The sequence below is a fragment of the Nothoprocta perdicaria genome, unplaced genomic scaffold (genome assembly GCF_003342845.1).
Source record: "Nothoprocta perdicaria isolate Ctin4 unplaced genomic scaffold, notPer1 scaffold_194, whole genome shotgun sequence".
Lineage (NCBI taxonomy): Eukaryota > Metazoa > Chordata > Aves > Tinamiformes > Tinamidae > Nothoprocta > Nothoprocta perdicaria.
Window position 1 is genome coordinate 550,655 of NW_020455138.1, and position 23,428 is coordinate 574,082.

The following is a 23,428-nucleotide window of genomic DNA, read 5'->3' on the forward strand; positions in this document are numbered from 1 at the left end:
AAGGGTAGTTTTGTATCCTTCACTATGACCACAGTCAGGTGTTAGGAAACCAGGTGCTGTGACTTGGTAAGACTCATTCTCACACCCCCAGTGATTTTAAGTAACTGGCATTCAGCAAAGTCCTGTTCTGACTAATGCTCTTGATAAACTCACAGTTTTAACACTCGTATAAATGATGGTGCTTTCTGGGGAGTGCTTTGCCAAAAGGGAGAATGACACTAACTGATTACAGTGGGGCTCTTAGGTTGCATTCAGCTGGTTTGTGAAACATAAGCAACGTAGAAGTTTCAAACCACWGGTATTAATGACTGTGAAGACAGACTATCACCTAAGTTCCTTGTAAAAAACAGGTGTGATCTTGTACATCAGTCAAAAAAATAAAAGCTTTGAGTTTTTCTTTCCAAGGCATCAACAAATGAATGAAAAATGAAAGAAAACAAATATATTGTTTGATAATTGGTCACATCATAGTGAACACTGAAGAGAGGCTCTCATAATATAAAAAATTTCTTTGATCTATTCCTCACCAGCAACTTCCCCACAGAAACTATTCCCTTCTAAGATTTCACCTCATGCTCATAGATACTGAAGTCAAGTCCCAGAATCAACCTGACTATTTTCACATTCTGCTATGAAGCAACTAATAAGCCATACCTTCTGGCTTTCTTTTTTCTTTTTCTCTCCCTTAACCACAACAAAAAGGTAACAGTGGATTTCCAGGAAGAACTGGAACCCTGCAAAAAAGTAAACAACATATTTAGGTTTATCATTGCATTAAATAAAAAACACTGGCCAGAACATACTAACAAAAACATCATGAAATATAAAATATGTTATAAAACAAAATTTCAAATTATTTTCAAGGAATCTTTCATAAAATAAAATACTATCTGAATTTCTGACACAAGTGAAATTAAAAATTTTGGTTCAGAATCCACAAATATTGGTTCCAAGAATATGCTGGAAGGAAAATCACAAGTTTTATACTTTTTCTTGTGGCTCCTTGTTTTAAATGCTAATTTTTCTCACATCATTGAGAGTCAAGCAAAGCACACATCTCTACAAACTCAAAAGCAACTGTATCAAGAAATTAACTATTCACATGTTTCACATAGCTCTGAATATGGCTGCTTGAAATATTTAAGACTCAGGTTTTGTCTTTTGCTCTCCATACTATGTATAATTATAAGACATGTGATAGTTTATCAATTKACACTTTTAAAGTGTTATCTTAGCTAATATTCTGTAAATATGGGAGAAAAAAAGAATTCCCAAAGCCAAATAAGTATGAGGAAGATGCAATTACAGAAAAGTCATAAAAAGTCACAGCCAAAAAATATTTGTTTTCATAAACAGAACCTTTCTGTGTGTATGAACAATGGTGGAAGGCTCCATTTTTGCAAAGTTAAAATTTGTTCAGCTTTATAAAACTGTAAATGTTACAGCTCAATGAAATGTCATGGGAATGCAATTTTAGATGGATTTGAAAGATGAAGTGGCATTTCCAAAAGCACCTAACTGACTTAGGGATAAATCCATAAAAGGACTTCAAAGTTAGTTATTGCAGTGTCTAAATGGTCTGTCACTGTTCTGGATTTGAGTAAAAAAGATTTCTTGGATTTGAGGAGAGTGAAGCTCCATCTAAAACTGTAAATACTCTCAGTTAGCGAGGTTTACGATCTTGATCCCCAAATCATCCAGGCTGGACAGTCTGAGCGCGACACAGCTTGTGTGAGTACGTGTGCTCTCTCCCCAGACAAGYATCTAAATTTCCATAGTTAAAAAATGGGAAGAAGATCAATAGCAAGCACTGGATACCCAAGCAACTTGTCGTCGGCACATGGAGAGCGCACACAGACCCAAGGGACAAGAAATCTTCCTAGATCTGACTACCTGAAAGTTATGAGTTACTCAAACTATGAGTTGAGTAACTCTTAGCCATGAAGAGATCTAACTAAATTAACAAACCAGAAGARTCCATGCTGCATTATATTTCCTTCATTACTACATTTAGGCATTTTCTACTGTATTTAAATCTCAAACAAGAAAATGAGCATCGCTCAGTTAGCACAGACTACACCATGAGAGTAATCAGCCACATCTGTTTGCAAGTTATTAATTTGGCCAAATTAGAAAAGAGATTAGATACCCTTAGACTTGAAAATCTGTCCTGGATAAACTGTCTCCTTCTGCTCTATTGTGTCCTGTTTTCATCGGGGGTTAAAACAGCCTGAAAAGCAGGAACTTTTACAGTATCTAAGGTTCTAAGCAGAAAAAAACTAACACCAGACTAGGGCAGATGGTGTTTCAGGCAAAGTTCACATTAAATCTAGGCCAAATTTATAACATTAATTTCAAGTCAATAATAATGACCATGGTAGGATCAATTTGCTCTGAAAGACTCATGGTGAAAGAGCCGCATCAGGACAGAAAGCYCGAGTTTTCGGCTCACCAACAGAGCCACTAAGCCTGCAGGAACACTTACGCAGTATTTGATGAGAAGCACACAGAACACTATTATGAATAACATTTTCCTACTTCTCAGCAGAGAGTTTACATGGGTGATTCAGCAATMGACATTTCTAAAGTGCTTTCTTCTCTATTTTCTGTCATTCCAGTCCTGGAGGACCTTCCCAGCAAGTGTCATTGAAAAGCATTTACATTTTCAGGAAATGTTTGGCTCAACAACTCAATGTTTCTAGCCAAAAGCATATACCTAAAAAAATTCCTGACTGTGTCTAAGTTCTCTGTATAAGCAATACGATGTGTATGTTTATATATAGAAAAATGTTTTTCTAACACATTCGTAGACGTGTTCAGAACACCAAGTGCACATTCATAAGGACATGGCTTAGCATRCAGACAAAAGTATGCAGAGAAAGTTAACTCAGAGTTTCTTAAAACCACAGATCCAGCTCTGACAGTTATTTCAGGTGAAAACAAGGATTAGACACTTTGGAAAAGGTTCAAATTTCTGTTAACAACTCACTGTCTTCTTTAAACACATTGCTTCAAATAATCAAAGAGATATTCAATATATTCATAAAGGCTGGGGTTTTCAGAGAAACCTATGGGAGTTAAGCAATCCCTGCCAAAACTACTAACGCTTGACTTCAGCTGGATGGTAAATATTTTGCACCAGGGTTTTGCCATTTATCTCAGAGGGTTCAGCAATAGGCCCAAAACACACTGAAAAGCAGTAGACCACTGCCAATCACTTCATTAAGGATGCATGCATTCAGTAGGGAGAGCAAACCAGAAGCCCCTAGATACCCCCACAGCCYCTTGTCAAATATCAAGATGAACAAACCTTAAGAGTATGGACAAGGAAGAGAAAATCTTACCCAAACAGCCTGCTATGAAAATATGAGCTGATCTGAAGAGGTAAATGTTTCATAAAAGGGAAAGCAGGTTGAGGATTAGAGTGACACAGTCCTCATGCAGCCGTCCCACAGCCATGGTGCCTGCCCTGGCCAATACATAAGGAACTGAGGCACGGACATCCAATATTAGATAATTCTATCGTAAGGTCTTGGTTTGGTAACATAGGCCACCCAAAAACCTTAAAACATACTCAAAATACGTGCCATCCCATTTAAAGCTATTGAATGGCTCTTGTGCAAAGTGAGCTTGCATGCTTGTATGTTAAGCACAGAGGATCAGGCTTAACATTCGAATGATGTTCAACTAGTGCCCACAGTTGTCATCCATCCATCCACCCAATAAGTAATCAAGAATATATCTGTTAATATGTTGCAAGATATCATGGAATATTTGTTAAACCAAAGCCAAATAAGTAGTTCTGGCAACTACTGACAGCTTGTGTGAAAGTAGCAGTAAAGATCCCCTGCAGTGAGACCATAACCAACAACAAACATGCCTAAGAATCAAATAACTTTTGGCCTATGCTTCCTTTCCATSTTTTCTTCCAAATAAATCAAACAAGAGTTATATAGAGGGAGATAAGTTGAAAATGGTGGTATGTCTGCCAGCAAATGTCTAAATGCCTGTCTAGCTAGGAACAACACTTGGAACATACAGAAAAAGGCACAGTTTCCTTAGCAACCTGAGCAAAAGCTCTAAGAATATCACTTGTGCCGGTGCTGCTTCACGCATCTCATGCCCCTTCACCACCCCAGTCTGCCACCTGTCACTTATGGATTTAATTTAGTTTAATATGTAATAAGGTTCATACATGAAAATTCCTGCATTCCTGCCCATTAGAAAGCAGAAACTAAAGCTAGAGAAGTTCCAAAATTATACATACATATATATACACACACCTAAAAATTACACTGAGTTCTCAGTAAGAGACATCATGCAATTCCCACACCCAGGGAGGCAGAGGAGCACCGATGAAGCAGTGTGCACTGGACAGTACCCTCTGCTTGGAGGRAGGGAATGTTGGCCTTTCCAAACCCAGGATCACCTCTCCCCAGAGCCTTTGCTCTATCCACTTTGAACCTCTTCACTCTCTCTGCTGTCTTTGCACAAACCTTTGCAAAGCAGCTAAAGGCTTTTGTTCGCCCCCCTTYTATACAACTATTTCAAGAATCTATAAGAGAGGATATGTCCACATCTCCCTATACTCCCAGAAGTGTAGCCAAATGTTAACCCATTCGGTCTGATTTTGAGTAATTACAATGCTAAACGCTACTAAAAAATAGCTGCTTTGTTTTGTGTTGTGTGGGAGTTCAGAGGATGAAAAGGACAGATCAATTTTATCATCTTCTCCATCCCCTCTTTTWAAATCAAACGTTATTTGTATGTTTGTTCCCATTTCCTGCTGTACCTAGACTTAACTCTTCAAACTTTTGTGTCATCTTGAATGCATGTATTCAGGCTGCTTTCTGCATTTGCATATTCTAATGGTTAGTTTTATAAAGTCTGTACTTTCTCTATTAAAACTTTAACATAGCCCTCTGTATTATATTTCACATCAACAGATCCATGTATCCATATATTTTGATTCAACACTGCATAGACTATGTAGAGTAGAGACTTAGCAATTCTTATAAGCGCTACAGTTGGATTTCTACACCAGTTTGATCCCTTTTCTCAGGGAACACAAAATAAATGAAATTGCCTGCACCTAACCAGCAAAGAATTTCTCTTCTGCTCCTCCTGGCTATGCACCAAGCTGAATTCTTCTTCGGATATCTTAAGAGAGGCATGTGGGGCATGAGACTTCACCTTAAAAATATAAGGAATTATGGGGTAGGAAAAAAAAGCCCATTTTCCAAGTCCCTTGAAATTATCAGCTGCTCTAAGTACTGTAGGGAATAAACTCTGAAAGTAAGGTGGAACTCACCTAGCTCAGGCTGTCTCTACACCTGACACAGAGAAGCAAACCTGCGCTCTGTAACCTCTCAGCTTCCAATCTGGACAGGTTGGAAGTTTAGAAAGAAATGCAGCATCTCCCATGCCACCTATGATGGGATAACCGATTACAAACCTACTGAACACTTTGTGCAACTGAAAAATAAGTCTGACTGATCTGCTCATTTTTTAAAAGTGCAATTCAACCATGCTTGTCTCTAAAACACCCTGGAGGTTCTAAGAAAAATCTGAATGAGAAATTCACTGATTCTGCAGAAAGAGACAAGACAGAAATCCCTGCTGATTTTAAATCACTTACAGGAGAATTATATTTCATTCAACAAATATTTAGTCCTACAGTAAATGCATTAGCTCAACTGTCTGTGATAAAACTCTGCAAGTTGCTTAGGTGATGATATCCCAAGATATTTTAACCAAAGTGACAGTCTAACATGCACGTGTTTGGAACATCCCTTCGGAATGACTGATCTCAGACCAGCAGACCAGGTCAGAAAACAAAGCTGCATGCTTAGGAAAGTCTGTTTTGATCTTGTCTTTGTATCTAAAGATAAAGTAATGGGAAACATTTCTTTGATGCTCACATACAAGTTCTGCAGGAACTTAAGGAAAATGTCTTGACAGTGAGGGTGAAGGAGCACTGGAACTAGTTGCCAAGAGAGGTTGTGGAGTCTCCTTTTCTGAACATCTTCAAAACCCGCTTGGGCGCAACCCTGTGCCATGTGCTCTAGGTGACCCTGCATGTTTTGGGGGTTTGGACTAGATGATCTCTAGAGGTCCCTTCCAACCCTTAAGGAAACTAAGGATTCTATGATATGCAACGCTATTTAAACACTATGAGAATTAAAAGGACTGCAGGTAAATAGGTAAAGTGGATTGGAGGAACAAATACTCTTCCAGCACAATGTTGGAAGGGCAAATAAGACCTAGGAATGAATAGGAGGGGAAGGAGTTAGAGAGGCCAGTATCTCAGCTAAAAGATAAAGAGCACTAGCACCTCTGCTTTACAATCTCCATCCCCTCTGGGGTGAAGCAAACCAGTGTCACATCCATCTCATCTACTGCATAAGAACAGATCTGCAAGAGAATGGTAGATCCAAAGGAAAGATTTCCATGTCCCTATTTGCAGTCTCCTGAAACCCCTTAATTTCTCCACTAAAGCATTTACAATATTTATACCAATTGCTGTTTCTCAAAAAATGTAGCACAAACACTATGAAAGATTTACAGGCTACTGCCTACTATCTCATTTCCCTTTCTTCTCTTCTCGCCCCCTCCCCAGCTTGGATGAACTGTTAAGACTTTCTTTAAAACCTTAACAAATAAGAGACCACAGGAATTATAAATGACAGCTTGGCTTGAATTCCTCAACCACTAAATTCCTTTATGTTTTCCAGTTACAAAGCTGTTACCACTTAAACAGCCTCCTCAAGTACTTTAAGCTTCCCACTTTTCCGCGTGCAAAATAACATTGTGAGGTTGTGATGAACTGTGAAAAGATGGCAAAATGTCAGTAACTTAGAACTCATCCACACACCATGCCTAGCATGATCTAATGTCTTCTTATGTTGTTTCTCTACTGAATTAACAAATAACAGTCCTAAAAAACTAGCAGTGACACAAATACACATAAAAGCCCTTAAAAACGTCAGCAACTTCCACTGCGTTGGCAAATGCTGCAGTACCATTAATGATCCTGGAAGGGTCATAGCRAAGTAAACAGAATATTTTAAGTGATGGAAAGTCTGAACAAAACCTGAACTTGGGCAATTACAATCCAGTCRCAGCACAGGGAAAAATGCAGGAAAAATTCATGCTCAGAAACTTAGTGCAGCACTTCTCAGCAAAGAGTAATTGCTCCTCTATGGAGCAGCAAGCAYACTCAGAAAGGAAACCATCTCAAGTAACTCCATTAGCTGAAATGCTCAGCTGGATCCAAGTGCTTAGAAKAGCAGTATTTCAGAAACAAGGTTGCCTGGGCACAAGGTTTGAGAAAAACATAACAACAATAGCAAGAACTTTCTTTGCTACTCTACCTAGCAATAAGGGCATTCTCAGCACTAAGCCTMAAGTCCCCTAGAAGGGCTCGTACAACTCTTGTTTGCAGGTACCACCAGATGTCAAAGGGAAATGTCAAAAGGAATTGGAGAAGAACAACTCCCAAAAGTTACAGAGCTTCAGCTCAGACGAGATAAGCAATAAAAAATTCCTCTCCTTGCCCACACTACTTGAATCTCTACAGCCAGACTTGACTCTCCCTCAAGAGCTTTTCAGAGCTTCCTGCTCCCGGACAGGATGGAGTATCACCAAAATAGCCTCCTTTGTAGTTAATCAATACCACTGCTTCTAGCTGTTGCCAGATCATTGCACTCCAAGCTAAACAAATATAAAAATAGGAGGAAAGAATATACTGAACTCTTAAACCTTGAAGATCAACAAGTTCCTTAGTTTTTCTTGACTCTTTCTGTACTTTCTAAGTGAAACAAAGAGAAAGCCTTTAGATACCTGCAAAGCAGACAGACAATAAAGTAAWTTTAAAAAATTAAATGAAGAGTCTTTACATGAAGAGATTAAAAACAAAAAACCACAACCTAGGAGAATYGTCCTTTGCCCTCATTTTTATATGTTCAGATAAAGTGTATTAATGTCCATCTCTATACCACAGAGTTTGACTGCACCTATCACTTCAGCCAGGTGCACTGCTAAGCAGCCTTCTCATGCCTCAATTTACATAAGTTGTGTTTAAGTCTTTTGATTAGACTCACAACCATTAGACAGGAAAGCATCATTACAGTTCATTCCTCTAATATACCAGCAATCAATTTTATTTATTTAATATTCTAAGGACAAGAGAAATTAAAGATGGATCTTGGCCACCCCCCCCCTTTTTTTTTTTTTTTTTTGGCCACATAATGCACAGAGCTCCAGAACTAAAAGCCTCATATTCTTCACAAAGGTGCCACCAACYTTCTGGAACCAGCTAAATTTTCTCACGTCCTTCCAGGCAGTGCTCCTCTTGTAAAGGAGTACTTACATTCACACAGGACTGAGCCTTGCACTCAAGTTTAATTTATGTAGCTGAGGTTATATACAGGTCTATGTGACCTATAGTCTCCACCCACTTTTTTTTTTGAACCTATTTGCCTCCTACACATAGTTTTTCTAGGAACAAATGTGCTATAACCAGTCTTTTCTCTCCAGTGACCAGAGAAATATTTCAAGGAACTTGGAAATACTTTTAGGAGACTGAGAAAGACAGCACTCTTACCATACAGCGAACAGTAATTCTGGTAAAAACAGAAAACAAAAAATATATACCTGTGAGCTTACATCACAGGCAAGCACGTGTGCACTTCCGAGATCTTACATCCTAAGAATTTAACGGTCCTGAAACAAGCAGAGAAGAAACTTCTTAGTTCCTTGAGAATGTCCTTAGCCAATGCTCTAGTAACTCTCTATGACAGAAACTTATTTAGTAAGAAGAAACATTTACTCTGCTGAAATGAGAAACAGACCATCAGAAAAGAAACTACCAAATGCTGTAACTCCAAAGTCAAACTGCAGCCCCATTTCAGCAAGCTCCCTTCTGAGACGTAGGGGACCTCTATCTAAGACTGTAGGAAATGCAGGGATGTTGTGCTTTGTGATGTACACATTGTGGTTTATATTCAAGCTTCTTTTACTTCCTTCAGCCTTTGGGAAGCACAAACAGCTTTTTTAACATCCAKCACACTCAAAAAAGGTTCACTCAGAGTACTATACTACCAGTAAGTCAGCATAAACTTAGAATTAAACTCTCATCTTGAAGTTTTCTTCTGTTTTGTCACTCCTTGTGCTGGAGGAGTGCAGAGATCAATGTTCCTCTGATAGGGAAAAATGTCACTTTATCATTCTTTTTGTAAGTTGCATGAAAGATGTTAGCAAAAAGATCACACTTAGAAAAAAKCATTCGAAGAACCTAAACTCTGACTAGTCACACTTTAATGATTCTGCCATAGCACTGGAGGACCKGATCTCATCAGGAGCAAGATGCTCTTTACTGTTAGAAACCTGTCTGTATCTATTCAGAATTTAAAATTCTCAAATGCTTTTTAAAAGATGACACATATCCTGCTAACTCAAATATGCAGTTGCAGTGATAATCCTTTTTATTTATAAACATTGCTCAAAAATATTTATAGAAACTGAAAACATTTAAATGTTTAAGAAATGGTAACATATAATTTATCTTTGTGAATAATTTTGCTGTTGTCATCTTTCGACCTCAATCAGAACTAATAATTTTATTTAAATCCGGTGATTTTTATCTTTGTAATTTGATATATATATACACACACACCCGGTAGCACTAGGACTTCATAGCCAATCCAAGCTTAYACAGCAAAAGCACCCCTGAAAGTTCTTTAGGCAACAAAAAAACACCTTCAAGTTTGAGACTGAGTCTCAGTTTCCTTGAGGAAAAACTGTTAAAGCAAGATCAAATGGACATTTAATCAGGAGTAACAGGTAGTGAAGAGGACCTTGGAAAACAATTCTGTTTCCTTTTCAGTGTAGTATGAGGTGTTGGTAATTGCTGACATCAAACAGATCAGCTGAAGCAGAGTTGTTACTGTACATTCAAAGAAATACAATGTTTTTCCAGAGAGTCAAAAGTAAAGTAAATGAAATGTGAAAACTGTCTATAAACTCAGGGTGAGACCACTCTTTCAGAAGAACAAGAAAGATGGATTTCTTAGTAAAGCTGCAAGCCCCTTCTTTAATTTCTTATAGGTTTGAGATTTTCTGTCTCTTCTATTCTAGCTCCTAATGAAAGTGTTCCCAATTTCAGCCTGAGTTGATTAAATGAAAAGTCAAGCACGCCCCACAACAGGCTGCCTATAAATTCCCATTCCATTTCCGTCAAATAAACAGCAGGGCATGTTTCATTTTCTTGACAATTTACTGGATGCTTCTGGAAAAGCGATCCAAATGATCATGCACTCGTACAGTTTAGCAGATAAGTTGACTTGGTAAAATACTGAACGAAGTCCTCTCTAATTCCATTGACATGAGAGAAAAATAGGAAAAGCATAATGTAGAAGATTAAATTTTTTCCCCTAATTACTTCAGACATCAGGAGGGCTTGGAATTCCGCCTTGCTAAATATATCACTTAACTGCTCAGCCTTCTTTGCTGTATCTTTTTCTAGGATTATCTCTGCAGTCCAGGTGCTGTAAAAGTGGTTCTCTGGACTATCTCCTGTTCACCACGCACACACGACAAATAAAGTCCCCTTTTCACCAGAACACTCCAAACAGTGAGCTGATTAAAAATACTTTTCTAAATGAAGATGAAGACATTACTCAGTCTTACAGTAAACACAAGCAGACAGACAAAGGGCTAAAATAATATACTGAGATACCGTGGTATAATATTACTAAGTTCATTTCTCACCTACTCATTTTTGCAAATTCTCCTTTGCCCAGCTGGACTAAAAGTGAGGAAAAGCCTTTGCTGCTCACAGGACAGTTTCCCTATACGCTCCCTCGTCAACCGCTTCCCTAGTCATCCAAGCTCCATGTTTCCCCCAGCTACTGATGGTGTTTCAGCATTTCCATGGAGTTCAGTCCTCTCCGCTTGAGAAAACTAGAGCTCTGTTGGGAATCCATGGGACTAGGGCCCAGCAAAACCARCGCATTATAGCTTTAAATGTGATGCTGGTACTAGAGTGTTGAGATCTTTCCTATAACTGGCCCTGCTTAGTTTCAGCAATGACTGGATTGCCCTATCTGCATGATGTAAATCAAAGGGGCACCACTTTAAGTCTTCTCAGCAAGAACAGTACTTACTACTTCATCTGAATTAAACACTAATGGAGATATTTTCATCGTTATTGTGGGTATCAATCTTTGGGTATGCCAATGTTGCCTTACTAAGAAACTACCTGGCTAAATACAATATACAGTCACTTATGTCTCAAATATGGAGACAAAAAATATATTTAAACACAGATGCATATATCTACTCACATAAAAATGTATATATATATTTTACACACAGATACATACAGAATTTGCACTTAAATTATGTCTTTTTTTAGTGTCCTTAGGAAAAAAGTAAACGTCCACAAGCTCCAGATTAAAAAAAATTAATTCTTTGAGTTTCCATGAGAGATTGACAAAGTGCTCCACAAATTAATTATTATTTTTAGATATATCAATTAAGTTATACCACAGCAGAACTTTGGTCCATCCTCCACCATCAGTTTAATAGAAAACCAGTTCTCCATGGCATTCACCATTCACGGTTCTGCTGCCTGTTTGGCACACAGAAGATTTATCTTCTTTTTCCCTAAAGTAGCCATTTTTCTCACCAGGCACAGGTAACATTTTCATATATTAGCAGGGGCTCCTTCTCATGTCMACTTCATTTTTCTGTAACTTACTACAGTAGATTATTCCATTCGACAGTTCTAAACAGTAAATCTAACCATCTGGAGACAAAACCAAATACAAATGGTAAAATTATCATGAATAATCGAAATAACCATTAAAGGACAATTCRCTGCTGCAGGAATTCTGTAGCTGTTCCGTAGTCTTTCCTCTCTGAGGAAAGAATAAAGCTACAGTAATAGGCTTTATCTCAGGTATCCTGCTAAATGCTAACTGTTGAAGTCATAGCTATACTACAAACACTGCAGCCCAAATCTTAATCTGATAGGCAAAGTGACCAGTCCAGCAAGTGAAGCAGTGCAGAAAGCATGATCTAATTTTAAGAAACCAACATGCATTCTCCATCCAAATTGTAACCTGAGCCAGAAATTTAGCTAATGAACTGTATCAAGAGATTGCTCTTAATACCAGGGCCACAGGGTCAGCCTGAGTCAACTCTTCTGCCTTACACATGAAGATTAGCAACTTTCCAACTCTGGGCCCTTCCACTTTGTTAACCTTACGCAGTGTATTTAACTTATCTGTATGCTGCGCAAGCTTCCTCTGAAATCCCTCATTCTCTGTGTGAGAGACAAAAATCTTCTGTTGCTGACTGAGAAATGTAGAAATCCCTGACCAGGAAGGCACTCGGGTGCATCCGTGACTTTTGCCAAATTATCTCAGAGGCAGGGCTGGGTTTTGGGATAGGGTTTACATAGACGTACTGTAATTTTTACATCGACTCAGTTCAGAGGTATACACCAAAGGGGAAATCATTCTGMTTCTCAAATCTGTGGCAGTCTGATGGATGGCTTCAATGCTGTGCACGCTGCCSTTGTACCTGTATGTACTATCGTACTACAACAGCTGTTCCTTTTCATACTTTTAAACATTTCTCACTTTCAGAAAAAAATAAACAATTTGTTTTTTTGTTACTCCTTGTGACTTCTTACCTATGGGATTATCATCAGGAAGCAGATGGTGAAGGTGCACAAAAGGAAGGAGGACTGTCCTACATTAGACAAGTACTAGCAAGCACATATTTAGGACTGCATGATATTGAGAACCTGCCCTAATAAGGAACTAAGCACCCTCTATATTGATCGAGAGAAGAGATAACGATCTATAAGGTCAAGCCATCACCATTTCTGTGAACATCACTGAAACTATTGTTTTGTAATAAAGAAAAAAAATTCAACATTTGGGTTCAGTGTTATGTTATACTGAACAGTAAGAAATTACAGTCCTTTCATTTCTGTACTAAGCTTTCACCAAGTGATACATATGGATTTTAGTAACTTTAATATATTAATATAAAATATCTCTCTCCTACCCTATGAAAAAATTTTGGCACATGCTACCAGAAAATGGTTTGTCAAAAGAATTTATTAAAGTGATTTGTTAACATCAACATAACATGMTTTTTCCTTTGCAACTCAGATTCATGTTTGTGCAAAAGCAACAATGAAATATGGCATTTAATTCAATGCTTTCATCCAAAAAAGATGATACATAATATAGTGCTTACGTGTCTTATTTTCATCAGCCTATCATGATAAAACTCAAATAAAAATGCCTAAGGATTAGATGCTGTTGAGATGTTAACGTGAATCACAAGCAAAATATTTGCTATTTTTCAGAAAGAAAACTTTGGCTCCAATATTTCATCAAAAAGATGCATACAGTATGCATTTTATACATATGCGTATTTATCRCATAGAGACTGTGACTATTTCCTAGAGCTGTAGTTTATGCTTTACGCCCGATCCAAAAATCTGTAATTATGAACACAGAACAAGGCAAAAAACTYATATTCTTGGAAGTAAAAATAGTTTAGTAATGTAATCTCTCATGYTCACCTACAAATAGAAAGACTAAGTCTGTACCTAGTTTTCCCAGCTTTTCGTACATAKTGACCCTAATTCAGACAAGTAATACCAATGGAATGAGAACAGAGATTTTAGGGAAATTAGACGCTTACTACTTAAATATGAATGCTGTACCATTAAACTTCACAGAAAAGTCAGTATTAATATAGGGCATAAAAGTATTTAAATATCATTTCTAATTTATATTCAACCAAATTCCTTTAATCATTATTAAAGGAATAAGAAGATACAAGAAGAGTGTGTGCATATTATATATATAAAAAGAATATATCTTACATAATATATTCTTAAGGACATAAGAAGATATCTTATAACTTTTAATAAGAGAGAAGTGGGAAATACTCAAGACAAATAAAAAAAATCTCTACCGAGTTCTATAACTGGACTTGAAATCTAGAGAAACAGAGGGGGAAAACAGAGCTAATAGCACCTTAAAATCAACATGGAGAGCACACAAAAGATCAACTGTAAAAAATTAAAGAAAATAAACTGACATGTAGTTTTCTTTATTAATTGTCCATCTGGAGCTTCCCTCCCGCTCCTGTTTTTTTAAATACACACAAGAGGTAGCTTAATTAGATTTAGTTAATCTGGGAAATACTGTGTGGCAAGAGTTCATACATCTCATACTCCTCAAACACCACACAGTTGGACAATATCTCATCACTTGACTAACTTGGTTTCTCCTGCAGCCCTTTTTTGACTGTACTTATCAGCTTTTTCACTGTGCCAAGGGAAATCAGCAGAAACATTGATTCTGTTATTTGTTGTTGTTACTCAGCCCCTTAAATTTCAGTTTCCTGATGGTTTTTTGAAATATGAAGTAAACTATGTTAGAGACAAAGCAAACAAATGCACGAGAATCTAGAAAATGTGGCAGGTTAGAAGAGACCTGTGCCAGGCAAAGAACTTAAAGGTCATTTGCTTCTAACAGCTCTAACCTTCTTCACATCACCTTAATATGACACCATTCCCATAGCCTATCTATCAAAGCAAAGTACTCTGCTTTTAGATTAGGCAGTTAATGCAGCTTGTGATGGTGAAAGAAATAGCTTGCTGTAGGTTGCTCTTGTTAATATATACCTCATCAGCAGGAAATGCCTTATCCATTAAATACCTCTTTATTTTGTCCAAGATAAGGAACAAGAGCCTCTCCTGACAGCAAAGTAATTCAGTCTTAAACAAGTGACATCTCCCTGACTTTAAAATGCCTGAGCCTGCAAAATCTGATGGAGAAAATGCAGAGGAAAGAGGAGTGAGGGGGAAAGAAAAAGAAAACACATTTAAAAGGTATAAATATAAGCATGTACTTCAGAACTGTTGCTGAAAATCTCTAAGAATGTTAATCATCACTTTTAAATACAGACTATTAAAATTAACCATCTAGATAGAAATCTGTGCAAGACAAAAACCCAATAAAACAGCTTAGAAGTAAYTCTGGGAAACAGATAAAACAGAGGCCCATGTAGTTCTGTCCAGCCTACAAGTCTGGACAAAGTTCAAGGTATAAAGGAAAGAAATAGCTGTCCTGAAACAAAGACAGGAAAGGTAGGATATACCTCCTTTAAGCATTCAGCATACATAAGGGTATATCCAGCTCTGTCACTTAACCTCACTATATAGGTTGTGGAAGGACTACAGAATCTTTTTTCCCCCCACAGTGTGATTCATAGACTTAATCTGGCTAACTTCAGAAGGAGGTGACACGTGTCTTAAAAGTGCTATTTTCTTCCACTGACTATAAAGAAACTCTGGACTACTAGCTCAGAGGCAGATACACAGACTGTAAATCCCTCGATCTAGAGGGAAACATAATCATTAACAACTAGCAGGACTGTGCAGATACTTTGCCCTGTTTAGCTGAAGTGCTCATGGCAGTTTAATTGCTGCACACTGAACAAGGCTAGATYGTCTGGAGACTTTTCTAACTCAACAAAGCACTTCAAAAGATGCACAGAAACAACAGGATTTGCTCCTGTGATTACAAGTCTATTACAGATTACAGGTCTACGGAACTCTTGGTCACACCTACACAGTAAGACTGAGGCAGCCAGGAAGCTTCCACTAAAGCTTGAAGAGTTCTTGCAGAACTCTGGCATCTGTATGTCTCACACCGAACAAGAGGAAAGTTCTTGCAGATCCTTACAATAAGCTATACGCCATCCGCAATGTGCTGCAGATATAATGAAATAAAGAGCTCGAAAGAATCGGCTAGTTTAACAGTTCTCAGCAAGGAAGGGCAAGAATTACACAATTTGGCCAACAGTGGYTCTTCAGCCTGGCCAGTCAGGAGAAAGGAGGAGAGGCATAAAGAGGGAAGAACCCATGTAGAACGAATAGTCCTGAAAGATAACTTTAAATATCCCAAATAAACAGCACAAAGCAAATGTTCATTTTACAAGGTATCATTGGCTCCTACAGTAGTCTGTGCAAAGGTTATTTTAATTAAGGTATTTCTGGTGCAATTATGTTTATCATGGCACTCCTCAGATGCACATTTGATACAGGCCAGAATTTCCCTTCCCTGTTCAACACGAGTAAGGAACATGAAAGCCCATTTCTCCAGAGCCGAGAAGGGAATCCTACAGCAAACAGAAGAGTTTCTCCACTGCCACAAACTGATGCACGCCATCATGGCAGTTGCTTCCCAGGGCACAGCTCTGCAACCCTTGTCTTMCCACGTGGAGCGGCTGCTACCTTCAGGAGAGCCTCGGAGGAGATCCACAATTCTTTCTGCTGCACATCCAGCTTTTAATCTTTTGGTATCAGTGACCAATCCAGTCAAATTATCGTTGTGAAGGCATAGCATCTATTTAAGATGCCATGATTTTTCCTTCAGCTGAATTAAAGGCACACATGGAGGCTTAATTCTAGGCTTTACTAGGAGGCCAAGTATAAAAACTGTATATTGAAAATTGACTTTTCAGTTTTTGAAAAACTTCTTTCTAGTTCAGATATTTCCTTAAGAAGGCTAGCAAATCAAAACATTGTCACCTTTTAATTTGTTCATTTGCAATGTGACACACAACATGCATTTTTTTTATACRATGCATAAACTTTGAGTTGATTAAAAGAGAGAAATTCTCCAAGAAAATTGTTGTTTACATCACTTGCACTATTGACTCCAACAGAAATAAAGGAGTTGGAGGACATCTAACTTCTTAAAAAAAAAGAGATGGATGGATCTTTAAGAGAAAGCTAACTTCAGACTTATTTCTGGCAAATATCTCTGAATAGAAACTCCACGTACACAGCAGTGAGCGCCGTGCACATCTCTCAAAGGTTCCAGCTACGCACATGATCACACATTCATTTGGCCTGGGGCCTCATTTCATAGTCAACAAAAGATGTGATGAACAGAATTTTGCACAGTAGCTCTACTTAGGGATTTTGGCCCTGTATAGTCCYTTTATCATCGCAAAGTGATTATATTGCTTTATTATTATATCACTTTGACATAATAGAGGACCCGTGATGTATTATTCAATAAAACTCACAAAAAAAAAGAGTAAATCAGAATATGACCATTGCAGATCACAGCATAGTAAGAGTTGTTCTACCAAGCAACTGGAAAAGACATCACAGGAGCTATGCACCCTATAAAGCAAAGTACACTGGTTTACATTCGCAAAACAAATAAACACTCTAAGTATAAATTATGCCTTTTGCTTTGCCCCCACACCCAAACACACCAGCAATAAAGCCAACAAAAAACAGCTCCTGATTAATCCAGTCATAAAGAACCTAATTTGAAACAGTTAAATAATGGAAGAGATTCCTTAGGTCAGGTGTCCTAAAAACCAAAACCCATTTATATTAAACGTTTACCATATACTTTGGACTTCTCCAAAGCTAGTTAGTGTAATTATTCACTAATTATTTGTAAAAAGAAAACAGCAAAGTCCTAGGCAAAAATTAGCCCTAATGAGCAATTCAGTCAGCTCTAAATATAACTCAGAGCAATTATTAAAATGCTATGGTACAAATTCCTTGTACAACACCCAAAATACCATAGGAACACCAAGTGTGTGTTTGGTGTTTCAGACAGGTGCTCCAGCAACAGATCCATGCATCCACATTCTTTCAGAACAGACTCCGTAAACAGATCCCAAGGGGAGAGATTTGCTTAGACATTTACAAAATACCTGCTGTTCTCCCCTTTGCCAACTAAAGGGCACAACAAAGGTGTCTGCAGATTTAAACCGAATCCTTCAGGGCACTGTCTGTACTTTGTTGTTATTTTATATAATGCCTAGTACGCTAGAGGCTAAACAGAGGCTAAAGAGGCTAATTCTGCCGTGGTCTTCAGGTCAGTCGTTTCCACCTACACAAGGGCATACGGGGAAAAAATAGTAAGGAAAGGTCTCGAACCTCCAGACGTCAGCACTGCACCAGTCTCCTGAGGGAAGATGGAAAAGAGGAGTCATCCATTCAAACACACATCTAGTGAATAATTTACATCTAAGCTAGTCATCCTGATTGCCCTGTATTCAAAGAGGAAGGTATTTCTAACATGCAGTACATTTCATCTTAAGCAGACATCGAATATTAAGTCAGGTATCTTCTCTCTCCTACGACCATAGAGAGCTTTCAGTGATTAACTTACGACATAGATGGCTGTACTTTGAATGGGAAAAGAGATGAGTGCCCTGCAGAGCATTCAGATTTTTTTTTTGTCCTGAATTATACTTTTTCTATAACTATGCAAAATAAGAGAGACAGAAATCTGCTAATATCGCACGCTTCATTTTCATGAAAAAAATCCTCTGGTGAGAAATTGAGGTTTGTGTGTGTGTTTATTAAAACTTCCTACTGTCTGCTCTTCAGGAATATCATTCTCAGTTAAAACTGTGGCATCTAAAGTGTAGTGTTGCTCCCCAATTTACCCATGGATCAGAAAAGAAGGAAACACAGTGGATAGAGAGAAGCTGAATTTAAACATTCCCAGTTTCCTTTGCTTAAATTCACCTTCAGTGTGCTAAAGCAGTACTATAAAATAGCATTGGACAGCCTGAAAGAAAGTACCCTGTAAGAGAGATTTACACTCCATGTAAATCACTTAGCACAGATCACTAACATGGATGCGGTTACTATGCAAACATACCTTTTATATAACCAGAGTCTTTCTTCAATCACCTTCCTTTAAAATATATGAATTTCTCAGTCTTATCAAAAATAGTTCATATTATTTTCCTTAATGTTCCCTACATCCTCTTTCCTTCTCCCCTGAAACCCCATCTTCCAGGACCCAAGAGAACATATAAAAATAAGCAATTCGAGCTGACTCTTTCCATCCTAAGCTATCCATTTCTGTCCCCTCCAAATTCCAATTTACATTTCAAGAGTGTTGGTGGCTGGCGTGGGATTAAGTACTTTTTTTAATTTAAATGCTGTGTATTCTGTTCCAAACGCCACTATTTCTAGGACAGATTCATGCATCAAATATTCACAACAACAAGAATGTAAAATTGCCTTGGGATGACTATTTCTAGGACACATCCAAGCGTTAAATTTGTTCATTACAATAAGAAAATGAAATTGCCTTGGAACTTAGCATTTAACTATTTTTAAAACCGTTCTTTTGAGGTGGTGTGCAGTAATCCTCTTCTACTATAAAGTGACCTGTGTTAATTTAATATTTTCAGTTTCCTAATTAGCTATATCTCATTCTTAGAAACGTCAAAACAACTTTTTTGTTGAGTRAATCCACTTAAAGTACAAATATAGGTATCTGTGGATTCCTGGACTTCTCTAAGCACATTACTTCTATCTATATTGAAAAATTATTGAATAAATATGACATGATCTAAACCCATTAAAGTCAACAGAAATTTTTCCACTTACTTGAGCTGAACTTTAGGTCACCTCTGAGTTAACCATTCTGCCTTGCAAGATTCCTCAGCGTTTTAGGGCAAAATCAAATCACTGCAAAGGGTCTGCAGTGCTCCTRGCCTTCTTTTGGCTTCGTCTTGTTGTTTTGTTTTTTAAATCCTACAATTAAARAAAAGGTCTCTTTGTAGGTGTCTGCAAACTGCTATACACACAAAACAATTTCAATACAAGCAAGTTTTAGAGGTACAGAGAATGTCAGCGGGAATATTCAGGAAAAGAGAAGGCTGCATCGGCAGCATTAGAAAACTAGAAGCTACATCTAAATTGCCTGTTGCAGATTAAAGGCGGTCTCAGAAACTAATGGAAACCAGAGTCTAAAGAAGGGAGAAAGGAAAGCAGCATAATACACTTTTACTGCTTTGAAAAGCGTAAGAAAATATTGATCAGAAAAACCCAAATGCTGAAATTGCTTCAAAAGTTAAACTTTAAATATTAGTAAAAGAAAAATAAATTCTATTTGATCTTATTATTTGAAAAGGAATTGAAACAGAAATAAGGAACATGATGAACAAGACCGCTAAAGCGAGAAATATAAACGCSCTTTCCTCCTCCTTGGTAATGAACATTCATTGCGCATGATCCATGATTTTTGAATCRGAGACAGCTTAGAAGACCTTACTAGAATGATAATCACGGTACAAGATGCAGAAGCATACCTGAATATGATATGGAAGAGAGTAGAAGCCTTTTCTGAAAATACAGACAGTGAAAGGAATATCTATCCTTAACAGATAAAATTACAGCTGCCCTTTACCTATTCAGAATGTTTTTAAGCCACCTGGTACAGGAAGGATGAACAGTGAAACTCCAGCTCCAGAGACACTGTAACAAGACACGCATTCCCTGAACTTAGGAGAGCAAATTCAGAAGCTCAGTCTCCCTCTGAGGTCCCTGTTTCCACAGTTTCCTGCTCCTAGGAGCTAGCTTTAACCAGCAAGTGATGGTATACACGTAGGTACTATGTACATGTATATACTGTAGGGCTTTACAAAGAGTGCAGATGTTTAAAAGTTCTTGTTATTGTTGAAGAACAGAAATAACTAGGTGACAGCAACATTTCAGGCATGTGTTATTTGCTATTTTAAAAATCTAGCATGTTATCCTTTTAGCTACGTTAGAAGCTATTTTAAAATATTGAAGATGAAAATATTTTTCAACAAGGTATAGGAAACAGACGGTTAAATCTCAAAAACTTATTCAGGAATTTTTACTCTAAATGACTGCAAAAGTGAGTTTTTACAATGACACTAGACCTGGAAATTCAGCCTCTTCAAAAGACAGAGTCAGACACTTCGGGTGTTCTTTGCGTTTTTGATACAGCAAGCACTAAAAAGCTCTGCTTTTTACTGCTTAAACTTCAAACTACCTTCTTGTTACTTTGTTAGCCACAGACTGCCTATGTCCCTCAGTAATGTTTTTAAACCTGCTCTGAAAAAAAATGCCAGGCAGATTCAGCCTTTAAGACTACTGTCCACTTGGTGCTCCATTTAGTAGCATTGCGGACATTAGAGCTCTGCAGGCTCTTCTCAGGCCTCCACGAGTGGAGACCACATCTCAGCCTCCCCACCACTGCTTCTCTGTGCTTTTGGGCACCACTCAGCAGCAGGATAGACTGTCACTCAGGTCAGACTGTTTGATTAGCTTATTACAGAAGAAGTTTTGAATATATTCAATATATTTTATGAACAGATATGTAGGTAGCATAACCTCAGCTGTGTTGGATGCCAGACTACTCTCCAGTCGCTATAAACTTAAAGGGAGAAAGCTTCCTATCATAATGAATCACCTCAAGCTTTCAAGACATCCTTATTGCCTTATGTTCTTATTTTCTTTGCATAGTGCAGTGTAGCCAAGATACTCCTTCCTTTTYCAGCTTCAGCTACTGGAATGCTCTGGCATGGCCAGTATGAAGTGAAGTGGCTTGGGGAGCAGGATGTCCAAATCTAAACAGTCTTACAGAGCAGTAGAGCTCAGAGCCAGCTCAGCTGCTCAGATAAGTCTCAAGACATCCAGCCCAACAGCCATTCCCTGTAGACTTCTTATTGCATTGAACATCCTAAAGCCTTTTAATGAGATAAATGGCAGTACTATCAATTTCTARAAGTACAACAGTGCAAACACTAATATACAGCTAGCATAAACTTGTTTATACAGAAGCTTTATTAGAAAAGTGAGGAAAGCACCATAGAACCCCAGGTAGAAACACAGCCTTGCCTTGGCAGAAAATATTATTTCTACAGATGTTGCTTACTACTGTTGGTACAGGGGTACAGGCAAAGGGAGTAGCTTTACTACCTGTCAACCCCTAACTCGCATTAGCAGAACTGTTACCTGGTAGGTAAGGTGAACATAGAAGCAAACCAGTAACTTAGCTCTAGTCTTCCCTAAAAAAAAGAGCTTAATACCATATTTGTTTTGAGAACAAACCCAACACAAAGTACAGTACTAGCCACATCTTCCCTTTAAATATAGCTAAACGGAATCTAAATATTTAGAAACCCAGGGTACTCACCCAAGAATAAGCACACAACGCAAAATAATCAACTCCCTTTCACAAACTCTGTGGCTTATTTCTGCTTTAACTTCCTGGCCCAGTGAATGTTTTCTGAATATGAGGCACAACTGCTACAGAACAGAGTAAATCATACCTCATTAGCACAGAATTGAGGAGAGCTTTTGCCAGAAGGTGAACAGTATAGAACTTAAAAATGATAGAATAATGTTACCTAAGACGTGTCTTCAATGATTTAAAAATGATGATGATATTTTTATTTTCAGGACAGTGGCCATGACTCTTAGATGGATAAGGTACCTTCTGAAATCTTGTGTGAAAAAGAGATTTAACACACAGGAGAACYCAGCACTTCTTACTAGCCAGGATTAATAGGTTTATTTTCACCCCATGTTCATGTAGCACAACTGCTGATTCATCCCATTCATAGATGGRCAAGCACTCCTTATAAGAGCACACGCAGCTGGCATACTGGACAGGTTTTACATTGYCTTTCTTGGCCAAAAGGCCTTAGTAAAAAGCATTGCAGTTTTATTTCCTCTTTTGCTTGACCTGTCCTTTTTTTCCTGTATCATAAAAGATGGGACAAGATGACAGACACACACAATTTTCACCAAAATAAATACATAAATATATGAGGGAAATAAAGACTATAGATGATTTGCACTTTGGTAGTGATTCATTGTTTGATTCAAAGTCAGAGCACTTTCTATGCCTATGGATTTTAAGAAAATCTATTATTAAATCCTATCAGGAAGCACAGCTTTGAATGCATAAGTAATTAAACAATGTTATGGAAGACCATTTGGAWGCTTTATAGTGCAAGCTCTCATTTCCTATCTGTACAAAACGAAGGAAAAGTAGTAGGATGTTGTCTCCAAAGACCTACACAATAGAAAAGGTTAATGAAAATGCATTTCCCAGATACACATGCTTGTCAGATGCTTAGACTTTCACATCTGTAACCTCATGTACTGAAAAATATCCATTACAGTTTATTGTATTTTTATGTTTAATGTTAGAAAGAAATGTAATTTTACACTCAGTACATCAAAATTGCACACATAAATCTAGGAACTAGCTACACTAGACTATCTGCATTAAATTCATTTCTATAAAAGCAATAAAACCGATCCTGTTTAGTATTTCTCGTGCTAAATGTGATTGTCAGCTTGTATAGATTTTCTGTTTTCCTCCTTATTAAAACATAAGTGATGCTAATTTAATGAAGGCAGAAATAGACTACAGTTCTCAGTAAACTAAACTTATTTAGAAATATAAAGCATGCCATCACTACCTGAAAGCCTTTGTATATCATGTAATTTCTTTAACCATTATTATCATGTGACAAACACACAAGTGCTAACAATCCAGAATTTGGAAAGTTA

The 23,428-nt window shown here is 37.7% G+C and overlaps 1 long non-coding RNA gene across 1 annotated transcript; it reads right to left on the reverse strand.

Moving 5' to 3' along the window:
- Window positions 1–662: 662 nt before the first annotated feature.
- On the reverse strand, window positions 663–19,623 carry LOC112945618. Its single transcript, XR_003249056.1, has 4 exons — window positions 19,481–19,623; window positions 18,008–18,035; window positions 8,656–8,724; window positions 663–734 (listed from the first exon to the last, which is right to left on the reverse strand). It is a non-coding gene; the product is annotated as an uncharacterized LOC112945618 (long non-coding RNA).
- Between the last annotated feature and the right edge of the window lie 3,805 nt (window positions 19,624–23,428).